The sequence below is a fragment of the Bidens hawaiensis genome, unplaced genomic scaffold (assembly GCF_021521415.1).
Source record: "Bidens hawaiensis isolate Kalapana, Puna unplaced genomic scaffold, B.hawaiensis_p1.1 tig00029295_1, whole genome shotgun sequence".
Classification (NCBI taxonomy): domain Eukaryota; kingdom Viridiplantae; phylum Streptophyta; class Magnoliopsida; order Asterales; family Asteraceae; genus Bidens; species Bidens hawaiensis.
The window spans coordinates 75,346-91,353 of NW_027505149.1; positions in this window are offsets into that span (position 1 = coordinate 75,346).

Sequence of the window (16,008 nt, forward strand, 5' to 3'; positions counted from 1 at the left end):
GGTGGAAAATGTCAATACATAAGATTTTTAAATATTTATGTACATCTTATAGGTAGAAACATATATTTCATATTAAAGTTTTTAATAAAAATAAAAATTATATTAAATCTATAATTTATACTATATATAAACGAAAGCTTTAAAAGTTCTTTGGTTGCTCCTTACATTCTCTCAAGCCACCAGATTGCATTATTTGTAAATAGTGGCTTTCATGCATCTGACCCGAATTCACGGGTATGGGTCTCACCAAACCCAAATATTTCTTAAACGAGTTATAACATCTCATTAAATTAAAATTAATCTCACCAAATTTTTTATATGAAAATCCTATAAATTATGGATATAGTAAAAATTAATATCAGATTACTTTAAAAATTAAAGATATGTATTATTATAATAAAAACAATTTTATAGTAAAAAAATAAACGTATCATGGGTCTCATCAAACTCAAATAGTTTTTAAACCGGGTTATAAAATCTTATTTATTTGTGAAACCCTTTCATCATCAAATACTAATTATATTATCTTATGTACAATAAATAAAATTAAAATCCAAAAAATATATAAATATTATAAACGAATAATGTAAAACCCCCTATGTTACTGTATCAAATATCAGTATCTTAAATCTTATCTTAAATATATATAAACGAAAGTTCCAGAAGTTCTCTCAAGCCACCAGATTGTTTTATTCTTAAATGAAGGTTTCTCATGCATTTGACCCGAATTCATGTGTATGTGTCTCACCAAACCCAAATAGCCCTTAAATGGGTTATAACATCTCATTATATTAAAATTTAATATTATCAAATATTTGATATGAAAATCCTATAAAATAGGAATATACCAAAAATTAATATTTATTTTTTTAATATATATATTATTTATAATTAAGAACCAATTTTATAGTAAAAAAAAATATAAGCGGGTCATGGGTCTCACTAAACCCATATAGCTTTTAAACCGGTATAGTGTCTCATTTATTTATGAAACCTTTTTATCATTAAATCCTAACTATATTAGTAACTTCCTTACAATAAATAAAATTAAAATTTAATAAAAATATATAAATATTGTAAACGAATAATGTAAAACAACATACGAGAATGTAAATAAATTACAATACATGTTGAATGCAAAAAAAGGGGAAAAGAAAAGAAAAGCTATGAAAATAAGAATCTTAATATTAAATATATACACACACACACTAGACGGATGCCCGCGCGATGCAGCGAGAAATACAAACCTTGATAATCATGTAATAGATTTATGGGCGTTCATTGTTCTGTTTGAAACCGTGAAACCGTTTATTGGTATAGGTAGATTAATAATTTTTATTTTAAACTCAAGTTAGTATCGAAGTACAAACGAAACCGGAACCTAGCCATTGCTAATGTTTGGTTTTGTTGAGTTAAATTTTCAACGGTCCGGTTTTAATTTTCGGCGACAAACGCGTTACTAACAGCTTGGCTCACGGTTTAATTTAAAACCATCAAAACCGAACCACAAATACATATACGTCAAATGTTATTTTTAATTGGAAAAAAAATGACAATATCATACTCAAATTAAACAGAATTAAATGCTCATTTTTTATGATGCAATTTTTTAAAAAAATATTAACGTACGAAAAAAGTTATGATTGTTTAAAAATCGCGGGGGGAATTTGGGTTAAAGTGAAAATATAAAGAATGTATTCATAAAAGATGAAGGATCAAAGTTGTAACTATTTTTTAATTTTACAAAAGTTAATTAAAGTTAAGGGGCAAATGTTGTAAATATTTTGAAAAAATATCGAATGCACGTGAGTTTTTATGTTAGAAAGACTACTTTGTCCTTTAAACTTGTAACATATGCTTGAAAATTTGTAAAGCCCTTAAAATCACTGTCTTAATTTGCCTTCCACTCCTATATTATATATAGTATAAATAAACGAAACCTTTAAAAGACTTCTGGTTAAATCTTACATTTTTTCAAGCCACCAGATTGTTTTATTTGTAAATGAAGACTTCTCATGCATTTGACCCAAATTCACGGGTATAGGTCTCACAAAATCCAAATAAACTTAAACGGGTTATAACATCTCAGTATATTAAAAAATTAATCTCACCAGATATTTGATATGAAAATCCTATAAAATATGAATATAATAAAGATTAATATCCATTTTTTTTATATATAGAAACATTTTTTTAGTAAAAAAATAATAAGCGGGTCATGGGTCTCACCAAACCCATAGCTTTTAAACGGGTATATCTCATTTATTTGTAAAACCCTTTAATCATCAAACCCTAAGTAAATTATTAATTTTTTTTTACAATAAATAAAATTAAAATCCAAAAATATATAAAGATTAGACACGAAAAAGAAACACAATCCCCATTAATACGGGGGATAAAACCAAGTATATATATAAACGAAATCTCCATAAATTCTTTCAAGCATCATATTATTTTATTTGTAAATGGAAGCTTCTCATGCATTTGACCCGAATTCACGGGTATGGGTCTCACCAAATCCATATAGCCTTAAACGAGTTATAACATCTCATTAAATTAAAAATTAATTTCACCAAAATATTTGATATGAAAATTCCTATAAAATATGTGTAACATCCCGAAATTTCTAAATTAATATTAATTATACTATTTATTTTTGGTGAGAAAGTTTACTCGGGTTAGCGGAGAAATAATAAATAGAGTAGGAGTTAGCATGGGTCGGGCTAGTGTTGGGTAATGAATATGAGTTATGGACTTGGGTTAATAAGGAAGGTAGATAGACCATAGGCTCAAGCCCATGATCCATAATATTTAAGCTTTAAATCACCCTTTAATCCTTTCATTTCACATATTCCATACACCACACAAAACACACACTTAGCTCTCTCTCATCATACTTTCTCTCTAGCTGAAATAGAAGAAATCGGGTATAAACCGAACCTAAGATGAGCTTAGGGATCACCCTAGCTCAGATCTGGATCGAACGGGACGAAAAACGGTGAAAACGGTGACCAAACGAGTGAGATCTCGCTTTTCCGGCAACGGCGGCGCCGGAAAGGCGGCGCCAGAGGTTGTGTCACATCATATGTGACGTCTGACGTCTGAAAAAACCATAACCCTAATTCGTTACGGAATTCTAACGAATTAGCGGTGATTCGTTAACGGAATGGTAGCCAGTTCGTTATGGCAATTCGTTAAGGTGGGAGGACGAACTAGAAGCAGCTCGCTAAGTGATTCGTTAAGGAGAAATGACGAATGAGGATAACGAATCAGACCATGTTAGCTGATTCGTTACTCGTCCATTCGTCATGGCAAGATAACGAATTAGCTCACTAAGTTCGCTAAGTCAAGATAACGAACTAGGCGGTGTTTTGATAACGAATTAGACAGTGTTGTGATAATGAATTAGGCTTAATTCGTTATAGCAAACAAGTGGGAGAATTAAATAATAATTTAAAATCGTAGTGGAAAATGTGATAAGACAGTTAATAGAAATAAAATTTTTCCAAGCTAACTTGGCAGCTCGACCCCAGCCAGGGGCTCTGCCCCTTGGACCCTGTTAGGGGTTGCCGCCCCTAGACCCCGCTGCCAGGGGCGCTGCCCCCGGACCCCCGTTCATTGTGGGTTGTAGTTGAACTAGAAAATACGATATGGATAGAAATAGTTAATTGATATGTGTAATTGTTATACAGGTAGCCGTGCACAGCTCAAGAAGGGAATCACTATTAACAGTGAACGTAACCGAGTTCAGGTGAGTTTCTAGCCCCGTTTCCTTGTTATGTTTTCGGGGCTGTGTGCATACTCGATGTGAAGTGTGAATACACTTACCTTAAGTGGTAAGTGTATGCTATAGATTTTATACGAGGTAGCTATTATATAATGATTGTCGATGCGTGAATGATCTTCGGATATTGCACGTATCGCCAAGGATAGTGATTGCCAAGTGGTTGTTAGTGTGTACGAATGCTATGATGTGACTTGCTTATTATGTAATGATATGAAGTGTGTTGTAGACAAGTAGAGGTAGAGTGTGTTAGAAGTGGCAAGAGTCTAGTAAGAGTGTTAGTGGCATAACGATAGTACGTGGTAGGGTAAGCCTATACGTGACTTCGTTATCAAAGTGGCAAAGTGGCATAACGTTATACGTTATTAAAGTGGCATAACATCATTCATTATTAAGTGGCTAAGTGGTATGGGTAAATAAGAGGTTAAGTGGTAAGGTGAGCAGGTCAGATATTGGGCTACGTGTCTTCGGATACATATATGATATATGTAGTGGTTGTATGATAAGTTGCTTGATTAACTAGAACTCACTCAGCGTAGCTAGGGGTGCAAACGAGCCGAGCTTCTCGCGAGCTACTCGGGATCGGCTCGTTAAAAAGCTCGAACGAGCCGAGCTTAATCGAGCCCGAGCCCGAGCTCAAGCCTAAAAGTAAGCTCGTTTAATAAACGAGCCCAAGCCCGAGCTTCACCTATCGAGCTCGAGCCGGCTCGCGAGCCTAAACGAGCCTGCCATTTATATATTTTTTTAAATTATATATTTAATAATTATTAATTAATATATATATATATTGTTAATATATATTTTTATAAAAAATAAATAAAATAACTAAATAATATATATATATATATTATTTTATACAGAAAATTATAATAGATAATAATATATAAAAATAATTATATTATTTAAAAAATAACAAATAAATGGTAAACGAGCCGAGCCCGAGCCGAGCTCGAGCTTGAAAATCTACTCACGAGCCGAGCTCCAGCTTTGGAAATAGAGCTCGAAACGAGCCGAGCTCGAGCTCTGTGTAAGTTAAACGAGCCGAGCTCGAGCCTGGTCGAGCTCGGGTTCACCTAGTTTCAATCCGACGTTAGTGATGTTCTTGGCTGCCACCCAGTTTCAAGTCGTGTTGCCAGGATTGAGTGGCCACAGCCACTTGCAACCACCATCGTCAAAATTTACTCCAACATCCACCAAGCCTCTAATCTTTTAAGCACGGGCTATACACATGAAACTTTATTCCATTGATGTTTTTAGTTATGTTTGTCACAACGACTTATTGCGTGATGGTCTGCGGCTATTTCAGAGCTAGTGATGGTGGCTGTTTTTCATGTGACTTGACCAAATCCTCAACGTTTCTGGCGATGCTAATGGTTTTCAGAATTACGACGAAGATTGTGATCTACATCGTCTTCAATGTAAATTGCGATCGATGTTGATTTGTGTCCAACAGGTGTGTGTGTGTGAGAGAGAGAGAGAGAGAGAAAGAGAAAGAAGATCTAAAGATTGGAGGGTAGTAGTTGCCGATATTAGGTCATGGTGACAACGGTTTACCGAATTGAAATCACAGTTAGTAATTTTTTTACTTTGTTATTCATTCCATCCACCCTCATTGCTTTTTTTTTCATTTCATCCCTCTTTCACACCATATCACCTCCAACACCCTCCCACCACTACTACCTATTACCTTCACACCACCACCGCCCACCACTACCTGCCACCACCTTCGCCGTCGGCCACCACCACCGCTCGCCACCACCACCACCCGCCTCCGCCACCACCAACCATCGCTCCCAGCCATCACCGCTGCCCCGCCGCTTACTATTGCCACCACCACCCACTATCACCACCACCAATCGCTCACGCCCATCACCACCGCCGCCCACCACCCACCACCACCATTACTGCTCGTCGCCCACCGCCACTCACTCATTTTTTTTTATTACAACTTTTTTAGCTTACCAAAAAATAAAAAATTAATAATTCATGTCATTCCCACATGGTAACCAAACATGTCAATGGAATGATAATGATCAATTTCATTACCTCGTCCATTACATTCCATCGCCTATTCCATTACCCCATACCAAACAGACCCTTAGGGTTATGTAGTTGTGTAGTTACTTAATTTTAATACGGGGTGACTCGTTGCTTGTATATGTTAGACCCAATACATACTCAAATATTAATTAGTTCTCATGAACCCGAAAATTAGGCCATGGTGATGGTGGAAGAAATTACGCTAGTGAGTTCTTCTAGCCAAGTTACAATCCTAGCGCCGTGACTTGAAAATAGGGCACCAACGGGTTTTTAAAAAAATATCTATGCAACCTAACTACGTGTAGGGCCATGGAGCTTTCTTGTTGACATATTGGAGCAAGACTGATTTTAATGAACATATCGGTGTCAATGACTAGTTAAATAGACGGTTTAATTAGATTTTATGAAAAAGAAAACAAAAGATAAAAATAGATATACAGGCGACACGTGGTGTAAGAGTGTTTTTTTTTAATTTATTCTAGCTATAGAGTATGCCGATAGATTATATAGATATAGATATATTAAACATTTTACAATTTAACAAAGAGAAAAATCTTTCAGGCCTAGATATATGCTGGTGTTGTTTGGATTCAAGTGAATCTATGGATCGTGTTTCTACTCTTGTCATGTCGCTTCAACGGTTTAACAAAACGTTAGATTTAGATTGGAATAAATAGAAAAGATTAGCCGTATATTATTGTAGCTTCTGTTTAATTGCCCGCCTGAAGAGGTAGGTCCCAGTAGAGCCCATTTGGTCCCGCAAGACTCACCTTAAACAGGGACGTCTGCGCAAAAACCAACTGGATCCGCAGGACCAACCATGCTCAGAGACGTGACGTCCTTACGCGCAGTACGCAAGCTGTTCCCGCAGGAAATGCCTCCCATGGTGAAGGACTCCGCCTGTTCCCGCAGCCTCGGATACAAGCCATGAGGGAAGGCCACCCGCGCAGCATGGCTACACGCACAAGGCACTTAGCTCTCGATCATTCAGTGTCACCTGAAGGAATGAGCCAAGCCAGGAGCAATCCCGCACAGAGGCGGGAGGGGGAATACTCCCGCCCAAATAAGCCAGTCCGTATACTGAAGGATCTTTTACTGTACCTGACGAGGTATGGGCGAAAGATCTGATCAGAGATACGACAGCTCACTGATACAGTATGGCGAGCAGCATGCTCCTGTACTGTATCACTATTAGCCGCTGCCTACTCACCAACTACTGCCATACCACGTGCGTAGCCGTCAGTTGGTGGAACAGGAATAGTATACAGCAGGCCTGGTCACTATCAGCCGCTACCTACCCACCAACTACCAGCAGGGCACGTGCGTAGGCTACTGTTGGTGGAACAGGAACACTGTTGCAGCCGGCCATACCTCTTTGGAAACCTACCTTCGGCTATAAATACCCCAAATGGTATGATCATCGACACATTACATTATCATATTATCATCATAATATACCTGATATCTGCTCTAGCAATCTCTTAATATACTTTTATATTTAAAGAGCAATCTAGTCTGATTCTCACGCCGGAGGGTGGTCACAAGGAGGAACCCCCCCCCCTTCTCAGTGACGAGCTCACGGTGTCTGTTTTGCAGGTTATCAGAAGAACCATCTTCCAAGGGTCTAACCCCTCGTGGGAAACAGCTATCTAACCCCCAGGTTACTAGTAATCTGCCCGGGGTACTGTTAGTGTTTCTTCATTGGCGCCATCCGTGCATAAAGCTAGAACTTTATTTTTCTCCAGTTTTTTCAAACTTCTACAAAGATGGTTAGAGAAATTCCGGTAACCACAACCCCAGCTACTGGGATGAACACCGGCAACACAGTTTTTACGAACACTACCCCGGCTACCGAAGCCGGGGCAAGTGAAGTAAATTTTACGAACACTACCCCACTTACCAAAGCTGGGGCAAGTGCAGTAAATGACCGCCTACTGGGATCCACCGATACCCAGTTTGAGAAACGAAGACTCCCCCGCCAGACTCTCGATGAAGTTAAGGCATGGGCGGAGGCACGACAAAAGGAATTCCAGGCTGAGTTGGACGAACGCTAGCGTTCCGTGCAACAGGCCGACGAATTCGAGTACTGGGAGGATGACTCGGAGGAATCCGACTCCGACGCGAACCCTCGCCATAGGGCAAAAGGGAAGCGTAAGGAAACGGAATCCCAACCGAAAAGGCATTTTGGACAAGCCTTCAAACCAAAAAGCACAGGTGGAAGTCCACGAGACTTCTCTAAAACGTTCAGACCAAACGTTGCAAATGCAGGAACGTCCAAATTTGCAAGGGACATTGCTGAAGCAATCGCCCCAAAGAGTGCCAAACAAATGCCCAACATAGGCACATATGACGGTATATCTGATCCAGACGATCATTTGAACAGGTTCATAGCGGGGGCAACCGTCAGCAATTGGACGGAACCCACGTGGTGCTACATGTTCCAAATGACGCTTGTTGGGGCTGCTAGAGCTTGGTTTGATCGTCTACCGGTCAACCACATCTACGACTGGGCAGACTTCCAACAGAAGTTTAGCCAACACTTCAGCCAGCAACGGAAGTATACCGAGGAGCAATGGACAATCCTCAAATGCATACGAGAGGAAGATGAATCTCTGCCAAACTTCATCACTCGCTTCAACTCAAAGAAGCTAAGTTTGGGCAATATCAGCGAAGATCTTGTTCGCGCTGCCTTCATCCAGGGCGCACATGACCCAGAGCTCATCCGCACCCTAACGGGTAAAGATGGCATGCCATCCACATGGGATGGCATCATGACAGCAGCAAAACGCTATGCGGAAACGGAGAAGCAACTGGGTAGAGATCTCCCACAGAGCACAAACCTCTACACTCAGAAGACGAGAGAGGACAACGTCCTCACCGCCAGACTAAATAAAAAGCGAAAGCTAGGCATTTGGCAGTCAAGGGTAAACTTTGACACCTCATCCGGCTTGCAACATCGAGTGGGCGGAAGGGATAATGTACAGCCGCACCGAAACTCCAGATGGACGCCACTCACCAAAAGCGTCACTGAGATATTCGCCACTGAAGAGCTCCCGTGGCCAAAACCTCCGATAATCCGACATCGTCACGATGCTGATCGGAGCAAATACTGTGACTTTCACAAGACAAAGGGCCACAACACTGAAGAATGCATAGATGTAAAAGACATGGTCGAAGCATTTGTCAGAGATGGGACGCTCGCGCACCTCGTGGCGCAATAAAGGCTGAGCAGGCGGATGCGTGTAGAACCCCAGCTGGGGAAAACGAATAAAAATTCCAGCTTCAACATTGAGACTACATGCTGCGTAAAGAACGAGATCCCGAACCAGGTGCGTATCGGCTCGATGGCGCTCCCATCCCAACATGGAAGGGAGCTCATTTACACAGTTTGCATGTAAATCAATTCCAATTTGTAAAGAAAAGGCCAAGAGCCACTTCTAATGGAAATGATTCTCTTTTAAGAACATCGAAGCTGATGATTTTACATTTAATACTTTTCTGAACACTAATATGCCGGTTTTCACCGCATAATTACGTGAAGTCATTGCATGGGAAGGCGGTCCTACCCGCACGAACCCAAAAAACGTGACAAACCTTCACGCAACCGCGCGTCGAACGGTTAAACTATGCAACACTGGTGACGGCATTCACATTACGTGAAGTCGTTACGTGGGAAGGCGGTCCTACCCGCACGAACCCAATAACGTGACAAACCTTCACGCAACCGCGCGTCGAACGGTTCAAAACAAAATTCTTAAAAAGGAAAACCTACACGCAGGTCAGATAAGGGTAAAGTTTTGCCATCCTACTAAGTGCAAGTGACGGTTCTACCCGCACAATCACGAAAGAGGAAGCAAGACTTCCTGTTATCAACCACGTTCAAAGGTTAACTTATCCTCAAAAGGTGAGAAACCCACACGCAGGTCAGATAAGGGTAAAGTTTTGCCATCCTACTAAGTGCAAGTGACGGTTCTACCCGCAAAATCACGAAAGAGGAAGCAAAACTTCACACCTATTATCAACCACGTTCAAAGGTTAACTTATCCTCAAAAGGAGAGAAAAACCTACACGCAGGTCAGATAAGGGTAAAGTTTTGCCATCCTACTAAGTGCAAGTGACGGTTCTACCCGCACAATCACGAAAGAGGAAGCAAAACTTCCTATTATCAACCACGTTCAAAGGTTAACTTATCTTAATGCCTTAGAAATTTCGAAAAGGAAAACCTACACGCAGGTCAGATAAAAGTTAAAGTTTAGCCATCCTACCAAGTGCAAGTGACGGTTCTACCCGCACAATCACGAAGGAGGAAGCGAAACTTTAACACATTATCAACCACGTTCAAAGGTTCTTATTCTAAACACTTGGAAAATTGCTAATTTAAACTAAGTATGCAAGTCATAAGTTTATAAAGCAAGGAACCCAAAGAAGGAAATAACAATCTTATACGCAAAAAGATTAATATTTCAAAAATATATTACAAGAATGGCCGGGTAACTACCCGCCTAAAAGAAAAAAAAAAAAAAGCTATACAAGTCTATCTTAGCAATGGGAAGGGATCTTCAGGATCAAGCTTCAGGGCCGCTTCCACTTGGACCCGCTCCGTCAGAAGAACGGGGTGGTTCGAGGAACGCTTTGAGGACAGCTAACCCATCATCAGCAGCAGCTACTTCGTCCACCTTCTCCACCACTGGATGCGGGAAGGCGGCGTATTGATTCAATGCTTGGTCATAAATGGCTTCGGTATCCACATTGAACAAAGGGAAGTTGGAAGGCGGGACGCCTTTCTCAACAAACCCTAGACCAAGCAGGAAGCCGGCCTTTTCCCCATCCTCATGAGAAGCGTTGAGGGCTGCGGTCATAGCATCATCGTAAGAGGTCTCTGAAAAGACCCGACGCACAACCTACAAAGAAAAAACACAAGTATTAGAACCTTTTCTTACAAAAGAAAAGCGTGAAGATAAAACTAAACATACCTGAGGCAACGCTTCTCGAAGAAGCCATTGGAGGGCAGCTTGAGCTTCTTTATGGGCGCGTTCGGCTTCACTCTTGTTAAGGTTGGCAAGTAAAACTTCCTTTGCGGCAGCCTCTTCGACGCCCTTAAGCCTCCGCTCGGTGTGGTCAAGCACCCCCCTCTGGTCCAGGATTTCCTGGAGTTTCTTGGCATCTTCCATTGCCAAGGCATCATGAGCGCGTTGGAGAGCCTCTAATTTGCCTTTCAGCTCCTCATTCTCCACACGCAAAGGCTCAGCAACGGCTTCAGCCTTGGCAGCCCTCTCGGTTGCGTTTCGCGCAGTCTCCCTGGCCAGCCGAAGCTGTTCATTCACAGCTTGGGAAGCCTTGGAGCGGGCCTCGAGTCGCGCCTGAACTTCAACCTCGAGGGCCTTGAAGGCCTTCTCCTTGTCGGCGGCAGCTGCCGCCAGCTGTTGGTTCTCCTCCCGAAGAGCACGCGCCTCAGATATGTCCTTGGCGCGAGCTGCTTTCAACTTGTCGTTTTCACGACAAAGCAGCTCGACGCGCGGCTGCATCCGGGCCTGGAGAACCCGAAGCTCATTAGTTAGCCTACCCTCCTGGTAGCTAACCATGGCTTCCCCCAACGCACCCGGAGGAGCAGCGTGGCGAGCCCAGTCCACGCACTCCACAGGTGTGCGAAGGGTTGTTCCTCGGCGTATGTTCCATCGAGGAACATACACTTCATTGGAATCCGACACTGCAAAAGAAACAAAAGCAGTAAGGAAAAGATGATAAAAAACATAAGGGAAAAAGAAAGGAACCCTACGCACCTGTAGGGTCAATGACAGGCCGATAGCCGCCAAACCCATCACCTGAACCTAAAGGAAATCCATCCAACAGGTCAGGCAGACGGGAAGGTGGCAAAAATCGACGGGAAGCCCTGCGCGTACCTGATGGTCCGGCCATCGGTGCCGATGGCGCGGGCATGGCGGCAGCCGCCGTGGTCGCCGTTGTGGTCGCCGCCTTGTAAGCAGCAGCAGTAACCGCCGGCTCTGTGAAGGATGCTGTAAAAATCGCACTCACAGCCGGCAGTGACGTCATCTCTGCCGGAACAGTTGGCTCAAAGGAATGAGCAACTGGACCAGCGGATGCAGGCGCAGGCGCCTGGGTCGACGCCTCAGGAAGGCTGACCGAGCCTACCGTCATTGGCGGGGGGATACTCCCCTGCGCTTCACCCCGGAATGCGTCAACACCCACGCCTGCACAAAGAAGAAAGTGTTAGATAAATTTATAGTGATAAATCTGCAGACATTATGATTGTACTTACGGGTTTTCTTGACCCTGAACGTACGGACGGGCGGGGAGGAACCCGATGGAGCCGGCCTCTTGGTACCGGTCACCGTCGTCTTCGTTGGTTCTCCGGAGGTAACGGTCGTAGCCTCCGGAGTAGTGGTCTCCTCACCACCGGGCTTCCCCGCCACCTCTTCACTATCTGACTCTGAGTCAGAGAGAACCACTGGATCAGCTGTGGAGGCCTTCTCCTTCCCCTTCACGCCGGCAGCAGCCTTCTTCTTCCGCACAAGGGGATGACCATCTGCGGATTCCTCAGAAGAAGACAGGATGTAAGGATTTCCAGCAACGGGTACAGCATTGAGGGGTTCAGGATAGAATATCTCCTTACCTGGCCGCCGGTGGCTCAGGATCTCTTGGCCCGGCGGACAGACCTCCACAAACCTATCCGCCGTTTGCTCCAGGATGGGCAACTCATTGTCGTCCAGAGCACGAGTGCCCACCCGCACGGGACTGTCAGCTTCCCGCGGGAACAGGAGCGACTCCAAATTATTCCCCTCTGAAAGAAAAAGAAACAGTTAGAAAATTAACTAATATCAGCAAGAAAGACAAGACATACCATAAGGAATAGAGTTCAAACCATATTCAAGAAGGATGGGAAACCGGGACGCATCCTTCCATACCCGGCTCATCCCCAGCAGCACCATCCCGGACTCCGCAAACCGGTAAACCGGAGATTGGACCCGGGATATCTTCGCGAACCATTCCGCCTCCTGGTAGCTGGAAGCGTGAAGGCTCGGAAGCGCTTGACCCTTCTTGAACTTCATAGCAATGGGGATGGCGCGGGCAGAGATGTAGAAGAACTCCCGCTTCCACGATCGGAGACTGCGCTCGGTCACGCAGATCTTCAAACCCTTAATACGGGTTGTCAGGGTGTACCACCCCTGGACGCACCTCCAAGTATAAAAGGTCATTAGGCGGTCCACGTAGGGCTCAATACCCAGAATCCGACACACCCACTCGAAGTGCCGGACCTTGGCAATCGCCATCGGATGCACCTCGGTCAGGTGCACCCCGTGCCTCTCCAGGACACGGTACACAAACTTTGTCAATGGGAACCTAAGGTTCCCATAAACAAAGAATGCAGCATATACCCCGATCTTGCCACTGGGGGCATCGTACACAGTCTGGTGGGATTCAGGAAACTCAGGCTCGAGAGACTCGAGCATGAACTTCCTGACGATGTACTGGTACTGATCGACAGGTAGAGCACACTGGCACTCGCCAGCAGTACTCCTATCGTCGGCTACAGCTTCAGCATCATGAGAAGACATTTTTGCAGAAAGAAGAGTGATTTCGGGAAAATGCTTGCCTGAAAAAGGGGAGTATTTGCCGGAAATCACTAAGAAGAAGAAGAAGAGAGGTGAAAGTGTGGATTACAAAGAGGCCTCTCCCCCTTTATATACTAATCGCAATTAATGCGGTGAATTTAATGCGGAGGAGAGAGAAATCGAAGGTGCAATGAAACTATGACACGTGGCAAAAAGCAGGCTGGCAACAGCTGTTGACAGGACGTGTGCCAGTAATTTCGCGGCCACGCGCCCGAAAAATCGTGCCCACGCGCCAGGAAAAGCGTCTGGAATGACCATGTTCTGTCACGTCACCATAACTTCCTGCACGTCCTGACACAGTCAGAAGAAACCGTCGCACGACGTTTCAGAGGTTTGGACTGTTCTTATCTTTTCACCAACTCTTCGAATTTCAAAATTCAAAAAATTTGAAAATATTAAAAGGTAAGCGGGAAAATACCCCTTACCCCTTGGCAAACAAGTAACCGTAAGACGGATGCGGGTACAGTGTAAAGGCAAAACCCTTCACATACCTAGCACCCGCAGGGAATTGAAGCCAAATAAACCTTGGCAAACAAGTAACCGTAAGACGGATGCGGGTACAGTGTAAAGGCAAAACCCTTCACATACCTAGCACCCGCAGGGAATTGAAGCCAAATAAACCTTGGCAAACAAGTAACCGTAAGACGGATGCGGGTACAGTGTAAAGGCAAAACAATTCACATACCTAGCACCCGCAGGGAATTAAAGCCAAATAAACCTTGGCAAACAAGTAACCGTAAGACGGCCGCGGGTACAGTGTTAAGGCAAAACCCTTCACATACCTAGCACCCGCAGGGAATTGAAGCCAAGTATTCCTCGGCAACCAAGTAACTACAAGACGAGTGCGGGTACAGTGTAAAGGCAAAACCCTCCACATACCTAGCACCCGCAGGGAATTGACGCCAGGAATACCTTGGAAGTAAAGTAACCGTAAGACGAGCGCAGGTACAGTGTCAAGGCAAAACCCTTCACATACCTAGCGCTCCGCTGGGAATTGAAACCAAGAAGGATCTTCTGGGCAATGCTAGCGGAAACGGAAATAACATCCCCGCATAGCGGGAACGTCGAGAACTACGTTGTTTGAAGCTCCAGGATGGAATTGGTGGTCTTAACATAATTGATCACTATGTTCAAAACTACCAAAACCTCATGGAAAATCCATACAACGGGGACTCAATGCTCCTGACTGGCGAGGAGGTTACAGACCTACCCGCATCATACCCAAAGACCAAGCAGGAAACTCGGGCATTTCTGCAAGTGACAAGGACTTCCGCGGAAAGAATCCCCATGGAAAACCTTACAAAACCCTTTTCAAAACCCTTTGCTCAAAGTCCAAAAGTTCACCTCACTTTATTAAACACGCGTGAGAAGAACATTGGACTGGGGGGACTTGAAGAGGTAGGTCCCAGTAGAGCCCATTTGGTCCCGCAAGACTCACCTTAAACAGGGACGTCTGCGCAAAAACCAACTGGATCCGCAGGACCAACCATGCTCAGAGACGTGACGTCCTTACGCGCAGTACGCAAGCTGTTCTCGCAGGAAATGCCTCCCATGGTGAAGGACTCCGCCTGTTCCCGCAGCCTCGGATACAAGCCATGAGGGAAGGCCACCCGCGCAGCATGGCTACACGCACAAGGCACTTAGCTCTCGATCATTCAGTGTCACCTGAAGGAATGAGCCAAGCCGGGAGCAATCCCGCACAGAGGCGGGAGGGGGAATACTCCCGCCCAAATAAGCCAGTCCGTATACTGAAGGATCTTTTACTGTACCTGACGAGGTATGGGCGAAAGATCTGATCAGAGATACGACAGCTCACTGATACAGTATGGCGAGCAGCATGCTCCTGTACTGTATCACTATTAGCCGCTGCCTACTCACCAACTACTGCCATACCACGTGCGTAGCCGTCAGTTGGTGGAACAGGAATAGTATACAGCAGGCCTGGTCACTATCAGCCGCTACCTACCCACCAACTACCAGCAGGGCACGTGCGTAGGCTACTGTTGGTGGAACAGGAACACTGTTACAGCCGGCCATACCTCTTTGGAAACCTACCTTCGGCTATAAATACCCCAAATGGTATGATCATCGACACATTACATTATCATATTATCATCATAATATACCTGATATCTGCTCTAGCAATCTCTTAATATACTTTTATATTTAAAGAGCAATCTAGTCTGATTCTCACGCCGGAGGGTGGTCACAAGGAGGAACCCCCCCCTTCTCAGTGACGAGCTCACGGTGTCTGTTTTGCAGGTTATCAGAAGAACCATCTTCCAAGGGTCTAACCCCTCGTGGGAAACAGCTATCTAACCCCCAGGTTACTAGTAATCTGCCCGGGGTTCTGTTAGTGTTTCTTCACCGCCCATGCTATTACTAACATGGTTAGTGGAGGTGTTTGGCTTGAGATTTAATGGGAATTTACTTTTAAATAAAAAATAAAAGAAAAAGAAAATTTCTTTTTTTGTGAGCGAGTGATGCAATGATAATGACGGTTAACAAACCCCCTTAAACTATTTAAATGTTCTATCCATAAACAAATCGAAT